Consider the following 20,676-nt stretch of genomic DNA (forward strand, 5'->3'; position numbering starts at 1 on the left):
TTTTCTATCTCAAAAATGGTTTTTGAGTTATGCTCCAGATTGGGAGGTTTAACTTCAAACGACGAGAAGCAAGCGAAAGAAGTGATTGAGGAAATTCTCTTCAAATACAGAGACAGATACAAAGCTCTTGCTGATGGAAGGAAGGTGCTCCAGACAGTTGTGATTCTCAAACTTCTAATACTTCAGATGGTGCAGAAGCGGAGTTGGAGGAAGTTAATTCAGGGGAGAATTTCGGTATTGATGGGAACTAAAATTGTATCTTGGAACTTAAGGGGATTGAACGCTTATGAAAAGCAAATAGCCGTAAAGGATTTGATTGTTGCTTATAGGTGTTTAATTTGTGTTATTCAAGAAACTAAGATGCATGTTCCCTCTTATTGGTTTGTCAAGCAATTATGGTTTGATTCAGATTTTGAAATGGAATGCATTCCTTCACAGGGCACTGCCAGAAACAGTGGTGGTCTCACAACAATTTGGGATAGCACTAGATTGGAGATGCTTGATAAGAGACTGGGAATTAACTCAATGTCATGTCTCTTTAGATTCAGGAGTACTGGATTCAAGTTTATCCTAACGAATGCGTACTCTCCATGTGAGTTTAACAGGAGAGAACTATTCTGGAATGACTTGAAGGAGATTAGAAATTGGTCTAATGAAGCTTGGTGCTTTATTGGTGATGTTAATTCAGATAGAAGCGATGCTGAAAGAAATAAACCTGGTGGTGATTTAAGAAATATAAGCTTTCTCAATAATTTTATTGCTGAGCAGGGAGTTGATTGATTTACCTCTGCATGGGAGTTCATACACCTGGAGTAACAAGCATGAAGATCCTCTTTTGTGTAGACTTGATAGAGTTTTGGTTTGTATGTCTTTTGATTCGAAGTTTATTAACACAACCCAAACAGCGCTGGTAAGAACTATTTCAGATCATAATGCTTTGCGTTTGGATTCGAATTTTTGTGATAGAAACAAGTCGAGCTTTAAGATCGAAAATCATTGGTTGGAACATCCAGAATTTGTTAAACTGGTGGAAGTTTGGTGGAATTCTTTGGAGTTTACTGGTACACCGAGTTTGTTCTTTTTAGAAAGTTCCAAAACTTGAAATACTTCATTAAAAACTGGAGTAAGATCACTTTTGGATGTGTGAGAAAGAAGGAAGATGAGTTAACATGGAAAATAAAAATTCTCAACGATGTGGAGGAGAATGCTGCATTATCTTCTGTACACAGGGAGGAAATGGCGACTGATGAGTGCCAAATATTGTATATATTTATCCCTTTTTGTTGGCATTTAACTCATCTTTTGTGCAGTAATTCTACATTTTATCCCATATTCTGTATTTTCATTGTTTTCAAGAATAAATATTTTTCTTACTTAATTTTGCATTTTTAGGTAATAAATAAAGTCTGGATGACTTGCGGAGCAGAAAAGAGCTGAAGAGTAGTGAAAAGCCGGAAGAAATTACGCAACGAAGCCGCAAAGAATGGTGCGCACAAGACCAAAAAGCTAGGAATGGGCTCAAGAAGGAAGAATTGTTCTTAAAGAAGATATGGGCTTGGCATACCCAAGGCCGAAAACCCTTACCCAAACCCATTTTCTATATCCATACCCGCCTCCATTCTCAGCCGTTAGATTGGATCCATCTCATCATCCAATGGTCGCTTCTTCATCGTGCATCAAAATCTGAAGTCCCTGCAAAACACCATAGTGCCTAAATTCCAAGCCTTCAGATTAGATCACATTTAGATCCTACGGTCGCTCCTTTGCCTGCGCATCAAATCTCGATACTTCCGCTTAACACTACAGTACCTAACATCATCTAACACCGTTGACTTCGTTGTGTTTCAAAATCCAACGGTTGCATCGATTCATCTCTCATCTCACCGTTAGATCTACCAACCATCTTCGCATCCCGCAGCTCAGAGTCACAAAACATCAAAATTTGATGAAGCCGCTCAACACTCTAAAAACCTAATACCTATACCCAAAAACCAAACAAACCCTAACCTATTTTCTATCGGGCTCCTTCTTCTTCCTCCCCTCTTCTTCACTGCAAACCCCATGACCACCACCTGCTCCGCCACCCACTCCATCTGCCACCACCACCAGCTCAATACGAGCTCTCAAATCACTCAACAACCCTAACCCACATCATTACTTCCCCTTTCACCAACTCTATGTCCTCCTAATCACTCAATTTCACGCCTCTCCCGTGTCAGGAACCCTATAGGTGAAATTGACAAATTAGGTGAAATAGAGTTGCAATTGGAGGCGTGGATAACATCAGGAGAACAATTAGAGGCGTGGGTCGAAGTCAGTAGCGTGTAATCACATCACTATGGGTAAGAATTACCAAACCCTAAATTTTCTGATTTGGGGGAATTTATTAAAGAACCCTAAGTTTCTGTTAGGGAGAGCATAGGGAAGCTAGAATAGGGATATGGGTATGGTTGAATTAGGTGAATTAGGTAAAACCAAACCCTAATTGTACTGTTTTCAATTTGGGGATTTTTTGGGTAGAAACCCTAATTGTATAATTTAGGGATTTGGGTATAAATAGCCTTGTGTGTATGTTGTAAAACTTATGCTGGACTAGCCAGTGTCCAGGACTGTGAAGTTCTGTTAATGTTCAATTTCAGTTTCAAATCAATTTTAGTTAATTTTCAATTTCTGTTTTATTTCATGTTTGGTTCCATTGTTCTCTGCTTGTAGTTTCATTGTACTGTCACATTTACTTCACTGTTACCTTGTGTTTATTGCTTCATTTCCATTGTCTCATTATTTCACTACTATCTTCATCATTTTCACAATCTTTTGTCACTGTTTTGTTTAGTGCATTGTTGTTTAGTTCTTTGCTGTTTAGTCATTGTCTTGTTTAATTTTCTTCATTGTCTTTGCCTTAGGCTAACTGCCTTTGTATTATTGCCTCACTGCCTTCTTCCTCTATCTTTGCTGTTTTGGCCTAGAGCCATTGTTGCTCACTGTTACCTGTCTGTAGAGGTCACTTCTTTTCTTCTTGACCAAAAACTCTCTAAGCCCACTGTCCATTGTTTGTACAAACTGAAGCCCAGTTCACTGAGGCAAAGACCCAGTTCAATCCAAAGATCAAGCCCAGTTCAATTCACATCAGAAACCAACTGAACCCAAGTTCAGCCCATCAAAACCACTGAAAGCCCAACTCATTCCAAGGGTATTCATAACCCATTAGCACTCAAAAGCCCATTGATTATTCATAGCCCAATAGCAATTTAGAGCCCAAAGTAGCTAAATAATCCAAACACACCCAGTCTCTGTGGATCGACCCGTACTTGCACGAGCTACAACCGACGACCGTGCACTTGCGGTATTACTGTAGGCCCGCGTTTCATTTCGCTTCAATCTTATACGCTTTCCCGGGCCCACCAAGTTTTTGGCGCCGTTGCCGGGGACCATTTTGCATTTAAATATAATATCTTTGAGGCCTACCAGCGACTTTATTAAAAACTCTTAATGATGTCAAGGTCACTAGAGCAAGAATGGATTATCAGAGAGCAAAGGTAAAAGTCTTCAAAGATGGGGATAAAAACATTCAGTATTTTCATGTTATTGCTAATGGTAAGAGGAGGAGGAATTGTATAACTAAGCTGGAGATTAATGGTGTTGATGTTTTCAATCAGGCGACAATTAAAGTTGAAATTCAGAATTTTTACAACGATTTATTTACTTCCAGGACATAAATCTCTCCTTCCTTTGATAACTTGAATTTCAGGAAGATTGATAGCACTCAACAACAATGACTAGAGAGATCGTTTGATGAGGAGGAGGTGGTAAAGGCAGTTAAGATGTGTGGAAGGAACAAAGCTCCAGGGCATGATGGATATAACTTGGAGTTTTACAAAGTGTGTTGGAACATCCTAAAAGGTGATTTATGGCTGCTGTTAATGAGTTTTTTAGTAAAGGAAGATTGGATTGGAGATTAAATACTTCTTTCTGGAAGTTGATTCCAAAAAAGGAGGATTCTGCTATTGTTAAAGACTTTAGACCTCTAAATCTAATCAGTAGCTTTTACAAGATTATAGCAAAGCTTTTGACTGAAAGATTGAAGGTGGTAATTTCGGGATTAATTTCTAATGCTCAAGGGGCCTTTGTTAAGGATACACAGATCCTTGATGGCATTTTAATTGCCAATGAGTGCATTGATAGTAGATTACGTCACAAAAAATCGGGTATTATGTGCAAGATAAACATGCAAAAGGTGTTTGACATTGTAAGCTGGCTTGCACTGTTTGCTATTTTAAGAAAAAACGGTTTTGGAGATAGATGGATTCAGTGGATGAAGTGGTGTCTTACTACAGCTCAGTTTTCTATCTTGATGAACGGAGAAGCGACTAATATGATAAAATATACAAAAGGCATTCAGTAGGGTGACCCATTGTCACCCTTTCTCTTTATTCTGGTGGTTGAAGTGTTTGCTTTTCTGTTGAATGATGCTGTTTCAAACAGTAGGATTAGTGGTTTTCAACCGGTGGATGGAGGTACAAGAGTTTCCCACTTACATTTCGCGGATGACACTGTTATATTTTTGGATGCTTCAAAGATTGAGGTAAGAATACTGCTCATTGTTCTTCTCCAACAATATCCCAATTGGCTTGGAATAAGTTTAGTGGGAAGCCATCTGGTCCTGGAGCTTTGTCTTTTTCCATACTAAAGATAATGGTTTTGATTTCATTGTAATCAGGTGTTCTATTTAGGTTGGTATTATCTGTATTGGTGATGGTAGTATGTATAAGGTTTATTATTTCAGATTTTATGGAAGATGTTTATGTTGTTGACATTTGAGTGAAGTGTTTTGTAAAGCATGTTTTCAATTCTTGATAGTCAGATATCCAATTGCGATCACTATCTTTAATTATGTCTATCTTGTGTCTCCATGTTCAACATTTTGTTGCTCTATGGAAATATTTGGTATTTTTGTCTCCTAACTTGATAAACTGATCCCTGCTTTTAGTCATCCAGTATTTTTCTTTTATGTCTTTCCATTCACTTAGTTTTTGCCTTACTAAGATGACAACAACACTTCTATCAACTCTGAAATAATTGTCATGCAGCCAAGAGAGGTATTGTTTACAATCTTCTATGTTGGTTTTGATATTTCCATAAATCTCTTTATTCCAAATTCTGAGTTTCAACTTGATATCCTTGAGTTTCCTGGCTATAAGATGAGCACTTGATCCAGAAAGATTTCTCTTCCAGTACTCAACAATTATTTCCTTGCAATCCTTATGGTCTAACCAAGGACCAAAGAATTAGAAAGGAATTTTACCAGTTTGCCAATTAGGATTGGAGTTGAGGAAAATAGGATGATGGTTTGACCCAAAGGCTAACATATTAGAGATAGTAGAGTTTGGATATAGGAGCACCCAGCTTTCAGTGGTTAATCTTATACTAAGTCTTTGTTCAGTGAGATCAGGACCACTTCTTTTGTTAGAACAAGTGAAGGGGCGGCCAACATTTCCCAAATCAATTAAGTCTAACTCAGAGATTTTGGTGTTGAAAATGTTTGCCTCATGGATGTCTAATGGTTGAGCATTGTACTTCTCAGTATCATGCAGTATGATATTAAGATCTCCAATAATCAGCCAAGGTAAAGATTGAGTGAGAGCAGTTTGTTCTAAGACTTTCCAGGACTCAATCTTGCTCTTAGTATCATAAGGAGTACCATAGTAGCCAGTAAAGAGTCAAGGGGTACCATTGGTAGGTTTGATTATAGCATTGATGTGATTTAGGGAGTAATCTAGAATCTCAACATCCATATTGCTTTTCCATATCAAAGCTAGTCCTCCAGCAGTAACACTAGTTCCTCCAGGATTAACAAACCAGTAATTCTGAATATTGATATCTTGCATAGTTTTTCTAAGTTTTCCCTATTTCTGTTTTGTTTCAGATATGAAACAGATATCAGGACCAAATTTATTTAGCATACCATTGAGGTAATATTTAGCATTCTTTGTGCCCAATCCTTGACAATTCCATGCCAGAGAGGTAAAGAATTGCCAAAAATAGGATACATGAGGATATTTTGATGTGGGTCTTCTAGCAATGGGGTTATAGTAAGACAAAGAGCTAGTATGGTAGTTTAATAAATGCAAATAAATAAAGCTAGTAATATAATGTAATAAATAATTTACCTCTGAAGCAGTAAAAGTATTGCCAGAAGCACCATTGCCAAAATCACCATTAGCCAATAGAGGGTTGCTTAAGTCCAGAGGTTCTGCAGATAAGTCTTCATGATCCTTGAATCTTTTGAGGCATTCAGGAGCATTGGAAGAGATGTCCATGAGGTCTTCAGAAGGAGCAGGTTTCTTTCTTTTTGGTTCTGATTTATTATCCATAAGGGAGGGAGTTTTGTATTCCTCAAAGACATGATTTTTCTTCTTGGCCTGCCAAGTTTCCATCTTTTTCTTAGTTATTTCAGCTTCCATCCTTTCCTTGATTTGGATAATAGTTGGTAGGGAATTAAAAGGGAAAGGTTATGGAGGAGGTATATTTGGGAAAATACCAGTGGGATCAACAACTTGAGTCTCGTCATTGTTAGGAGATCTAGTATGTTTGGCTCTAGCAAAAACTTTCATTTTTGGAAGCTTTTTCTTGTAATTGTTGGCAATTTTTTTTGGATAGATCCAGTTTTCCGTTCCTTACTTGACATGCTATCACATCAGAATGAGGAGTGTCAGCTTCCATAGTAGAAGATTCAACAAAAGTTATAGGATCACTTGAGGAGGAAGCAATGTTAGCTATTGCTTTTTCTAGTTCCAACTTCTTTGCGTTCTTCATTTTGATTTCAAATCAGCTGCAGCATCAGAGTACGATCTGTGGATGACCTTCCTTCTATTATGCACATATTTTTGTTGGGGAGTTTGTGGTGGGTAAGATGGTTGAGGGGTGGGAAACTGATTGTAGTGAGATTGATATGGGGTTGGAGGTATGGGGCAAGGGGGACTAGGATGATACAACACTCTACAAACTTTACAGAACTTTATTCCATTTAGAGCATAAGCAAATTCTAACCAGTGAGAAGTTGTTGGAGTTTCATAAGCTTCTATCCCATACTTGAGTGGTTTGGTAACATCATTTGTGATTTTAACTTCCAAGTTCTTTTCATATCTATCTCTCCCACAACTTTTTTTTGCAGTTTGGTAGACTCCAATAGGTCTGAGGATGTTTTGAATATCAGGTATAATGTGGGTTGGGATTCTTTTGATGAGAAGCCATATCATCACCTTTAAGAACTATTCTTGATAGATTAAATTTGTCCCTCCTATGGGAACTCCAACTAGCACCATAAGCTTGTCGAAGACTCCTCTTGTTCCTCCATTTCTCAGAGTGGAATGGTCTTCCTCATGGGTTAGCCTGAGAACATAGTAGTTTCTCCTTATATTCCATATTTCCATTTCAACTCTACTTTGAAGTTCCCAATAATTTTTAATGAATTTACTGACTCTAGAGGTTTGGAAACATTTGTTACTGCAAAGTTTACCAATGAAACACCATTTCCAATCAATGGATTGTTTGGTTCTGACATTCTCAGGGTTAATGAAGACTTTAGGAAATAAATCCTCAGGGATAGTGAGAGCCTTATTCATATGAGAAATAATATTTTCAATGGATGGAGTGGTGGTAGTATTTTAGGAGGAAGCCATAAAGAGAAGAAATTCTTTTTTGGATGGAAGGGGAATAACTATTAGGTGTTGGATACTGGTTATAATGGAGTGAGTAATCTAACTGAAGGGTTGGAGGGAGAAGTTGCAGGCTTTAATTTGAAATTGTGTCAAGGGTGTATTTTGCATTTTGCTGTTTCTTTCCACTCTCTGATGCCATCCAAGCCTTTTGTTGTTTTGCAATAAGTTAAGGTATATTTTGTAATTTGTGTGTGGAGACTGAGTTGCAAGTACTATGTTGTTCAGTTGGATAGCAATGAGTTTTGTTGGACCTTGTTAAGCTTTCGCTTTCTCTTGTATAAGGACATTCAAAAGCTGAGGGATGAGATTGATGGCTACTGGGATTTTGCTTGTTTTTCTGTAAAGATTAGAACAATTATAGCTAGAAAACAAGTTGAAAGATTTACCTTGACAAAGAAGCAGTAGTTTAGAAAGATTTAATATCCAATTTTTGACCAATATTATTTTGCGAGTGCAAGGTTTGTGGTGACAAAAGCCCAAGTCAGGGTGCATTCCGAAATCTAATATGAGATCATGTAATCTTGTAACTTTACCGAATAAACCATGGGTAAAACCCGATTCCAAATTTGAACCCGAAAGATTAAAAAACTTGGTGTTGCCAAGTGGTTCAATCTCTTCCGCAAAAGCCAAGGAAATTAGAGTAGGGATGCAATTCCTAATCAAGTGGTCAATAGACTTGACAAGGCATAATAGCGTCTGACCATATGGTTTAGTGTCGCTTCTCGGAATGGTTAAGGGATAATCATGAGAGATCAACGGTTGAGATGAAGAGGCATTTTCTCTTCCCAACCAAATTTTAAAAATAAAAAAACTCTTATGTTTCTCATAAAGTTTCTTTGCTTTAGGAACACAAAGACAATCTTTCATTTTCTCAAGCAGTTTCTTTCTCTCGGAGTCCTAGAGAAAAACAGTTCCCATAATCTTAACAAAAATTGAACCATGCCGCGTGTTTGGTATTGTGAAGGAGAGATTGTAGAGGAGACATACTGATGGAACATACTTTGGATTGGTACGATCCTCGTATTCCAATCTCTATTTTTCCATATGGAATTATGTTTCCAAATGGCAGGGAAGACGCCAATTATAGCCGGAATTTCAATTGGCATTAGGATAATTTGTGTCATAATAGAAGAGTGAAGATAGAGCAGGTATATGATCAGATCCCCCTGGTCTCGGTCCAATAGTGAAAAGACCTCGGTTCAATTACCCTTTGTCTAATCAGGTAACCAAATTCGACATGCAGATAGTTGAATGAATTGGTTGTGGTTTCATAGCTACCTGTTTGATTTTGCATGTCAACTAATTGATTTATTGTTTGGTGAAAACATTTTTCCGCCGAAATTGCAGGGTCGTTCTGGGAGTGGTAGCAGTGCTGCTTCTGGTGGGCATGTATTTCAAGATAGTGTGCATGAGATTGGGAGTGGCTGTGGGAGTGCAAGTAATGGTGGAGATGGAGGAGGGACTAATGTTGGTGATGCAGGAAGGACTAATGGTGGTAATGATGGACAGGCTGCACCTCCACCTCACCCACTCGGGGATAGGGTGTGGGGGTTTAGAGATGGTTGAGTGGTGTTTTCCGCTCATCCTCAACATGGTTGATTTGTAATCAATGAAGGAGTGGTTTTTGTAGCCGATCGGTTTGTTGTTTGTGGTGGAGTTCGTCAAGGGTTTTACGACATTACCATGTCAACACCAGTTAGAGCAGCAATCCGAGAAAATTACACTCTTCCAATGCCACGTCATGTTGTGCGTTTCCCCCAGTTGAATATGTTGACTCCTGTGGTTGCAAGAATTGCGGAAGATATGGCGGCAATAGAAAATGCAGGTTACGGAGATGTTAATGCAGGGCTTGTCGAGGTCAATATCCCTCAAGATGTACCCAATCCTGTTCCTGAGCCAGATTATGTCGATCCCAATCAAGGGTAGGAGCAAGTAGATAGAGCTACAACGCCAACTGATAGTACTACAGAGCAAACTGGTGACGCTGCATCTCCATCTGGAGATGTTGGGGATAAATGAGATGTCTATTAGAATAAAGAAAATTCTAGTGAGGTGAGGGATAGTCCACATACAATAATATCCAATACTTTTGTGTGTTTTTGGAATCATACTATTTTGGTGTTTTAGAAACAGATTGAAAACATGATGATGCTCTTGATGAATATTTTCTCTTAAAATGAAGTCTGTTAAGTTAAATTTGAACTTTAACAAGCTAATGGGTATTTTGTTCTTGTTATGATTTTGAACCTTGCTGCAATTAGAAATCTCAGCTCTAATCTTGTGACTAGTATTTTTGCCAACATAAGGAAAAATAGTATTTCGCGCATATAGACTAGTAAGATAAGATTGAGAGCTAGAATCCAATTGAGAATTTGGGAAAAAAAATATTAGTAGTACTTACCTGAGGGGGTCTTTGATTAAGAATCCAAATGAAGAAATAAAAGCATAAGAAGTAATGAAAAGTCCAGGGATTATAGCTTGATGTAGATTGAGAGTACTTGATTTGATAACTAGTGTACTTCCAATTCAGGGTACTTCTAAGTTTCTTCGGAGGAAAATAAAAGGTAATGAATTTGAGTTATTTAAACATTGGTTGCTTAGATTATAAAGAATCATTTTCAGAAGTGGTTGAGTTGCTGTTGATGGTGGTTTATAGCTTAGGGTTAAAATCGTAAAATCTTAGTCAAACAGTGACGTCACACTTGAGTAATAATGTCGCCACTAGCACATTTATTGAACCGTTCAACATGTATGCGTAAAATTAATGGGGTACCTTTTTACGTATATGCCATACTCCACGGCAGAGCCCTCGGTACTGACTGGCATCATCTCTACACATGCCAGCCACACATGCTATCCAAACGTGCCAATGACATGCTATGCCAGCCATATCTCCGCGCCAAAGGGATGCCAACCATGCCAGCTGCACCACCATGCCAATGGCCAGCCACATCTCCGTGCCAAGGCATGTCAACCATGCCAGCCGCACCATAATACCACTGGCATGCTATGCCAGCCACATCTCTGCGCCAAAAGCATGTCGATCATGCCAGCCGCACCACCGTTCCAATGGCCTGCCATGTCAGCCACATATCCGCGCCACGGCATGCCGACCATGCCAGCCGCACAACCGTGCCAATTTCCTGTCATGCCAGCCACATCTCCACGCCAAGGCATGCCAACCATGCCAGCCGCACCACAGTGCCAATGGCATGCTATGCCAGCCACATCTCCGCGCCAAAGGCATGCCGACCATGCCTGCCGCACCACCGTGCCAATGCCCTGCCATGCCAGCCACATCTACGCGCCAAGACATGCCCACCATGCCAGCCGCACCACAGTTCCAATGGCATGCTATGCCAGCCACATCTCCGCGACAAAGGCATGCCGACCATGCCAGCCTCACCATCGTGCCAATGGCCTGCCATGCCAGCCACATCTCCGCGCCAAGGCATGCCGACCATGCCAGCCGCACCATCGTGCCAATGTCCTGCCATGCCAGCCACATCTCCGCGCCAAGGCATGCCAACCATGCCAGCCGCACCACAGTGGCAATGACATGCTATGCCAGCCACATCTCCGCGCCAAAGGAATGCCAACCATGCCAGCCGCACCACTGTGCCAATGGCATGCCATGCCAGCAAAATCTCCACGCCAAGGCATGCCAACCATGCCAGTCACACCACAGTGCCAATGACATGCTATGCCAGCCACATATCCGCGCCAAAGGCATGCCGACCATGCCAGCCGCGCCACCGTGCCAATGGCGTGCCATTCCAGCCACATCTCCGCGCCAAGGCATGCTAACCATGCCAGCCGCACCACAGTGCCAATGGCATGCTATGCTAGCCACATCTCCGCGCCAAAGGCATGCCGACCATGATAGCCGCACCACCGTGCATATGGCCTGCCATGCCAGCCACATCTCCGATACAAGGCATGCCAACCATGCCAGCCGCACCACAGCGCCAATGGCATACCATGCCATCCACATCTCCGCGCCAAGGCATGCCAACCATGCCATCCGTACCATGGTGTCAATGGAATACCATGCCATCCACATCTCCGGTCAAGACATGCCAACCATGCTATCCGCACCACCGTGCCAATGGTATACCATGCCATCCACATCTCCGCGACAAAGGCATGTCGACCATTCCAGCCGCACCATCGTGCCAATGGCCTGCCATGCCAGCCGCACCATCGTGCCAATGGCCTGCCATGCCAGCCACATCTCCGCGCCAAGGCATGCCAACCATGCCAGCCGCACCACAGCGCCAATGACATACCTTGCCATCCACATCTCCACGCCAAGGCATGCCAACCATTCCAGTCGTACCATGGTGCCAATGGAATACCATGCCAGCCACATCTCCGGGTCAAGGTATGACAACCATGCTAGCCGCACCACCGTGCCAATGGCATACCATGCCATCCACATCTCCGCGACAAAGGTATGCCGACCATGCCAGCCGCACCATCGTGCCAATGGCCTGCCATGCCATCCACATCTCCGCGCCAAGGTATGCCAACCATGCCAGCCGCACCACCGTGCCAATGACATGCTATGCCAGCCACATCTCCGCGCCAAAGGCATGCCGACCATGCCAGCCGCACCACCGTGCCAATGGCATGCCATTCCAGCCACATCTCCGCGCCAAGGCATGCCAACCATGCCAGCCGCACCACAGTGCCAATGGCTATCTATGCCAGCCACATCTCCGTGCCAAAGGCATGCCGACCATGACAGCCGCACCACAGTGCCAATGGCATGCTATGCCAGCCATATCTCCGCGCCAAGGCATGCCAACCATACCAGCCGCACCACAATGCCAATGGCATACCATGTCAGCCACATCTTCGCGCCAAAGCCATATCGCCCCTACCGCATGTCGATGGCTGCCAAACGAAGGGTTGCAATAATCAAAGGCTACCCTTCCATGTGAGATGCAGATCTCAGCCGTCCAAGTTCGCCACCTAATGCAGGGCAACGTCCGGCCCAAGGCCAAATATCACGATTTAGCCAAAACTCAAATTTTGGCCGCGACTAAAATATGTAAAAGCCACGCAGGCCCTACTACATGTCACTGAACTTCAAACGAAGGATTGCAATAATCAACGGCTACCCTTCTATCTGAGATGCAGATCTCAGCCGTCCAAGTTCGCCACCTAGCACATGGAAACTTCCGGCCCAAGCCCAAACATCACGGTTTTTCCAAAACCCTAATTTTGACCGCACCTAAAATATGCCAAAGCCATGCCGGCCCTACCACATGCGACTGTCTGCCAAACGAAGGGTTACAATAATTAACGGCTACCCTTCCATCTGAGATGCAGATCTCAGTCGTCCAAGTTCGCCACCTAACACATGGAAACTTCCGGCCCAAGGCCAAACATCACGGTTTTGCCAAAACGCTAATTTTGGCCGCGCCCTAAAATTTTCCAAAGCCATGTCGGCCCTACCACATGCCACTGGCTGCAAAAAGAAGGGTTGGAATAATCAACGACTACCCTTTTATCTGAGATGCAGATCTCAGCCGTCCAAGTTCACCACCTAACGCATGGAAACTTCCGTCCCAAGGCCAAACATCACGGTTTTGCCAAAAACCTAATCTTGGTCGCGCCTAAAATATGCCAAAGCCATGCCGGCCCTACCATATGCCGCTGGCTGCCAAAAGAAAGGTTGCAACAATCAACAACCACCCTTCCTCCTGAGATGCAAATCTCAGCCGTACAAGCTTTCCAGCGAACGCATGGAAACTTTTGTCCCAATCCCAAGCCCTAATTTTGGACGCGCCTAAACTACGCTAAAATCCTAGCTCGGCCGCGCCTAAGCCATGCCACTGGTTACAAATGAAGGGTTGCAACAATCAAATGGCCACCCTTCCTCCTGAGATGCAAATCTCAGCCGTACAAGCTTTCCACCGAACACATGGCAACTTTTGGCCCAATGCCAAGCCTAAATTTTGGCCGCGCCTAAACAATGCCAAAACCCTAGTTTTGGCCGCACCTAAACTACGCCAAAATCCTAGCTCGTCCACGCCTAAACCATGGCACTGGCTGCAAACAAAGGGTTGCAACAATCAACGGCCACCCTTCCTCCGGAGATACAAATCTCAGCCATACAAACTTGCCACTAGATGATTTGTGGTAATCTCTTGGCCACGACGCCAAAACTCTAATTTGGCCGTGCCAAGAGCATGCAAGAACTACAACCATGTCGTTGGTTGCCAAACGAAGGGTTGCAACAATCTACGGCTACCTTTCCTCCTGAGATGCAGATCTCTTCTGTACAAACCTGCCACCAAACGACTCGTGGCAATGTCTTGGCTGCGATGCTAACTCTCTGGTCACGGCACCAACCTGGCTACGATGCCTATTCTTTTTTCACGACACCAACTTGGCGACAAACTCCAAGTCCTTTGGCCACGCCACAAGTAGCAACATGCTACACGTTTTCTACGAAAACACCTGAGACATCAAAACATGTCACAAACTGGGGGATGCTCATCAGGGTATTGGTCTGGCGGTTTACAGCGTGCGGCGTACACTACGCCCGTTATAGGAAAGTGTCATAAGGGTGATGCGGTTAGTAAATACAAGAAGTAATGGTGAAACGTTTCCTTCATTATGGAAACATCAATTCCAGGCATTACCCGTTACCATTTTCTTCCATTTACTTAACCGTTTCCACTTCTTACGAGACCAATGTACGTTTCGTTGCGACTTGTACAAATAGGTTTCACCTATTTCCACCAAAGACAAGTTTTGGTCAGGAGAATACAACACTCAGAAATCACTTGTTAGCTTTCCCATCTGTTAGCTTTGCACTTTCTGATACAAATCATCAAAAAACTACTCTTCCCGAATCAACTATTCTGGTCTCAACACTCTCTTCGCTTCCCTCCCTAGACCAACCCTTCTCGTTCACTTTGTGACCGAAGCAAGTCTGGAACGACCATTTCTTGGTTTAGGCCGTATTTGTACAGATTGATATCTCGAATCAAAGTACTCCCTTGCAGTACATTGTTTAGGGTTTAGAATTGTTTCTCACCCACACACTCGAAATTACTAAAATCAGTGGAAACTGTTTTCACCCCCAAACAAATAGATGTTGGCTTCACCTTGTTAAAGTTCTTTGCTTACCAGCATCTCCTCTGGTATCAATTCATTAGTTATTCCTTAATTACATCAGACTTTCAGGTCTGATTGTGGGTCTGAGTTTAAATCAAATGAACTTCAATCTTGGTTTCATCAAAATGGAATTCTCCATAAAACCAGTTGTGTATATACGCCACAGCAAAATGGTATTGTTGAACGCAAGCATCACCACTTGCTCAATGTTGCAAGGTATTTACGTTTTCAAGCTAATTTACCCATCCAATTTTGGGGAGACTGCATTTTAGATGCAACATATTTGATTAACAAATTGCCAACACCGGTATTATCTCATAAATCTCCACATGAGTTACTTCTCAATTCGCCACCAGATTATTCACATCTCCGATTGTTTGGTTGCCTTTGTTTTGGCAGAAATATACGTATTTGTAAAAATTCGATGAACGTGCTAAGCCTGGCATTTTCATAGGATATCCGCATAGCCAGAAGGGTTACAAAATTTTTGATCTATCATCAAAATCTGTGTATGTCTCACGCGATGTAGTGTTTCATGAATATACATTTCCTTTTAAAGATATGTCTTCATCAGCATCAGTTCCTGTTGAGCCTTCACAGCCTGATTATTCTTATTACGACTCCATATTTCATTCCCAATCATGTGGTGATATTCCGAATCCTGAGCATTCTATCCCATGCTCTCAGTCTCAGTCGCATTCTGAGCATTCAGATCCTGTCGTACCTTCTCATGATTCCGCTTCACAACCAACTATTGCTACACGCAATTCCATGAGTGGCTCGTCTTCTGTCCGTTCCGCAGAATCAATTTATATTGATACTACTACTGTTCCAGTAGTTCAGTCACCTGCCGTATTGCCAGGCCAACCAGCCACATCTCCACCTATTCAGGTGCCTATCTCTCCAGCGATTCCATCATCAGCAATACATTCACATTCATCTCGTTCTCGTAATCCACCATCCTATTTAAAGGATTACCATTCTTTTTCTACTAAGGATGCGCCTTCATCACTGTATCCAATGACAAATTATTTGTCCTTCGAAAAATTCACTGCTTCACACAAAGCTTTTTTAACTTCAATTATTCTAACTGATGAATCGAGATCATTCTCTCAGGCAAATAAATGTCCCAAATGGTGCACAGCCATGGCCAAAGAAATCATTGCTTTGGAAGCCAATGATGCTTGGATATTAGTAGATTTAACACCTGGTAAAATAAGCATTGGCTGCAAATGGGTTTTCAAAATCAAGTTCAATGTTGATGGTACCGTTGAACGTTACAAGGCTCTACTGGTAGCCAAAGGCTACACACAACAAGAGGGTATAGACTACTATGATACTTTTGCACCAGTAGCTAAGTTGGTTACTGTTCGTGTCTTATTATCTATTGCAGCTATTAAGGGATGGTCTCTTCATCAAGTTGATGTCAACAACGCGTTTCTTCAAGGTGATTTGGATGAAGAAATTTACATGAAGCTTCCACCAGGTATGGCAAGTCCAGGTGAGTCAAAAGTTTTCAAACTCAAAAAGTTTCTTTATGGTTTAAAGCAAGCCTCTCGCCAATGGTTTTCGAAGCTTTCTTCAGTTTTGTTATCTGAAGGATTTGCTAAATCCTTATGTTATAATTCTCTTTTCACATATCATCGTGGTACAACCTCTATATTTGTTCTTGTATATGTTGATGATATTTATCATCACTGGTACATATAATAACTTCATTAATTCTCTCAAATTGCGTCTCGCTTCTCATTTTTCAATCAAGGATCTTGGTAGTTTGAAGTATTTTTGGGAATTGAAGTTTCTCGCTCATCCAGTGGTATATTTCTATGTCAAAGAAAATATATTCATGATATCCTTAAGGATTCCGGCCTCACAGGGGCTCGTACATCAGCTTATCCAATGGATACAAAACTCAATTTGCTTCCTACAGATGGTACGTAATTGACTGACCCAAGCTGCTTTCGTCGTTTAATAGGTCGTTTGTTATATCTTACGGTAACACGAACAGATATCACATACTCAGTTAATTATCTGAGTCAATTTTTACAACATCCCAAATCAGCTCATATGGATGTTGCTCATCGTATTCTAAGATATCTCAAGGGAACCACTGGACATGGCATATTCTTGTCCTCATCCAGTTCTCCTTCTATTCATGGTTACACTGACTCTGATTAGGCAGGCTGCCCAATTACTCGTCGTTCTACCACTGGATATTTTGTTACCTTAGGTAATAGTCCAATTTCTTGGAAATCAAAGAAACAGACTACTGTGGCTCGTTCATCAGCTGAAGCTGAATATTGTGCTTTGGCAAATCTAACTGCTGAGCTTCAATGGTTAGTTTATCTCTTCAAAGACATGCACATTTCTTGTCCTCTTACTATTACTGTTTCTTGTGATAGTCAAGCAGCAATTCATATTGCTCAAAATCTGGTATTTCACGATCGTGCTAAACACATCGAGATTGATTGTTATTTTGTTCGTGAAAAGTTAATAAATGGATTGATTCTACCAAAACATCTTCCGTCGTCTGATCAACTGGCTGATGTTTTCGCTAAGCCTCTGGGAGCTCCGCAATTTGGTCGTCTAGTTGGCAAATTGGGCGTTCGTTCAGGCTCTAGCGCTCCAACTTGAGGAGGGGTATTAACACATACAAATATATAAGAAAATCAACACATATTAAGTACATGCAATGAAGAATATGGAAACAATATTAGTACATGCAAAGAATAATATGTGATTGACTACATGCAATGTAGAATATGGAAACAAAGATTAGTACATGCAAAGAATAATATTGATGTAATTAGTTTTAATTTCTTTGATTTATCTATAGGAATAAATTTAATTCTCTTGATGTAATTATAGTATTAGGATCTTCACTCATTCAATGTATTTGTACAAGTATATATACAAAATAATGAAATTAATCTCAACATAGTTGTGTGAGATAGAAATCCCAAAACCCAATATTGCAACAAAATCACCCCACTTTCTATCTTCTTAATATGTATTGCAACCATTTTTCTTCAAACAACGACAACAACAGAAGCAGCATCATGTCATGAAACTGATAAAGCAGCACTCCTTGATTTCAAGAACAAAATCACTTAAGATCCATTGAGTCTTTTAGGAACATGGAACCAATCCACTGATTGGTGTACCGATTGGGATGGTGTTGGTTGTGATTCTAATGGTCGAGTCAATTATGTTAGTCGCCCTGGCTTTTTCACTGACGACCAAGACAACGAATATGATACAGAGATGCATGGAACAATTTCTCCGTCTTTGGGTAATCTCCAATTTCTTCAACTTCTTGACCTTAGTAGCCTCAAATTTCTAACGGGATCAATTCCTTTGGAACTTGGAAAATTGTCACACCTTGGTTCCCTTTCTCTCAATAGCAACCGATCGACTCAACGGGACAATCCCTTTCTCTTTGATCTAAAGTTGTATTGAAAATTTGAGATCAAAATCGTCCTCGCAGCACAAAACTTTGTGTCACGAAATTCTCATTGAAATTTTCGAAATCGCATAGGTTTGTTTTATTGCATCTTGTAAAGAAGAATTGAATATGCTGCGAGTATTATATATCACTGATGTCGCTTAAAGAGTGATCAAAGATGGAGGACCACTAAAAAGTCCAATTGGCTATTGTCCACGGCCGAAATGACTGCTCAGTCAAACATTAAATCTGTAGTTGAAGAAAATCCCACGACTAACACCCCTTCACAATTTCCATAGATCTAAACGAATTGGGTTATTTGATTTTTGGTACTCAGGTTTTGAACCAAACCTTGGTTTGGTCTAACATTTGTCCAGGCCTTACGTTTGGTCTAAAGACCAACGTTCACCCGCGTTAACTTCATCAAGTGATGACATATTTAACTTTTGACTTAATTAATTTTATTTGCACCCTCCAAAATAATAGTATATTCTTATTACATTCCAACTCTAAATTAGGATTTGAGACCTTACTTGATACAAACTCGTGATTTTCTATTTTTTCTTGACCTAAAAAATACAACGGATGCTTAGAACCCGGTTCACAAATAATGAATTCTTTCAATCGGAAGATACACATCACAAATTGTTCAATAACATACCTAAATTTCAATTTCTTGTGGATGCTGCCTATATGAAGCTACTGCGATGAAGATTTATTGATTACGGTGATGTTTTTGGCTTGCTGCCACTATCAGTGACGTGATATGGAGATGATTAATGGAGTTGGGATTTGGCAGAACAGTGACTATCGAGATGGGTTGAGCAGTGATGATGAACTGATGGTGATGTATGCGGTATCGAATGAGAGGTTGTTGTTTCCTTGCCTCATGGCAGTTGGGCTCGAGTTAGATAATTGGGATTGGTCGATAATGATGAAGAGAGGATGACGGTGGAGGTCGAGTAACAATGTAGAGAGATGATGGAGATCGAGGTTATACAAATCATGGAGCACTATTTTCTGCCATTAATGGCGATGGAAATCCATGGAAGAGTTTCTAGTGGATATATCATTCAAACTCAGTTGAGTTCACAGAGAGATAATGGGTTTGTCGAGAAACGAGGTAGTAGAACCACCAAATTTCTTACTGTAAAAATTAGAAGAGTGGCTCGTTCAGGCATTTGTACAAGCACATTGTGTGCGTTTTTGCTGGTGATTCAGATATGAGATTATTGGTTATTACTATCACCACTATATATCCTTCCCTGCATTCGACAACAACCCACATAAACCAAACCATTAAATCATTCATAAACATCACCGTTCAGTCATCATCACTAACAATGACACTATTTCTTCCCTGTTTGCTTCAGAACTCGCCATATAACTATTACCACCAACTCCATCTTCTTCTCACTGATTTCACCTTTAACCCTTGGAAAATGAGAATCAACCGTGACTTGTAGCGATAGAACAACAACCACAGATAACCCATTGTTTCAAACAGAACGAGATCCCTTTCTCTTGCTGATTTTGTCTCAACATTTCACCCAAATTAACCATATCTCAAGCTACTTCTTACCACTTGCTCTGTCAACTGAACTTCGCCTTAACCAACAACATATACACCTCTGCAATCACGTTTTTTAAATCCTTCCAAACCCACCACCAGTACCGCAAAAATGTTTCAAACAACAAAAAGTAAAACTCCTTCTTCTCTAATATGTATCGGAGATGGGATAAAATGATTTATAATTTGGGGTGGAATATGAAATGATTTATAATTTGAGGGGCAACATAAAATTAATTAAGTCAAAAGTTAGACACATCATCACTTGACGAAGTCAATCCGGGTCAACGTTGATCTCTAGACCAAACACAAAACCCGGACAAAAGTTACACCAAATCCAGGTTTTGGTCAAAACCTGAGTACCAAAAACCAAATAACTCAAACATATTTCATATAAAAATGATGATAAGAATGCTAAAATTGTAAATGGATACATGAGATTTTTACATGGTTCGATCATTGTGATCTACATCCATGGTTCTTCACTAGTGATTGTTGTAATTACATGAATATTACATTTAGAATCTCCATTAATGAGTATTTGGAGCTCTCTAGATCTAATTTTTTTTGGAAGAAGATGATAAAGAAAATAAAGTCCCTCCTTACAAAATGTGTATCCTCCTTTCTTTCTCCTGCCTTTCTCTTTATATAGGTGTTTACATAGTGGATGACAGCTAATATGTAGTGGAGTACAGCTAATAAAGCCCCTATTTTCGGATCTAACGATGTTCTCGCACGCTCACATTGATATTTATCGCACGTACTCTTCATTGCCGCACGACTCTTCATGCTTTTAATGTGACTTTGTG

The sequence above is a fragment of the Papaver somniferum genome, unplaced genomic scaffold (assembly GCF_003573695.1).
Source record: "Papaver somniferum cultivar HN1 unplaced genomic scaffold, ASM357369v1 unplaced-scaffold_21, whole genome shotgun sequence".
In the NCBI taxonomy this organism is placed as follows: domain Eukaryota; kingdom Viridiplantae; phylum Streptophyta; class Magnoliopsida; order Ranunculales; family Papaveraceae; genus Papaver; species Papaver somniferum.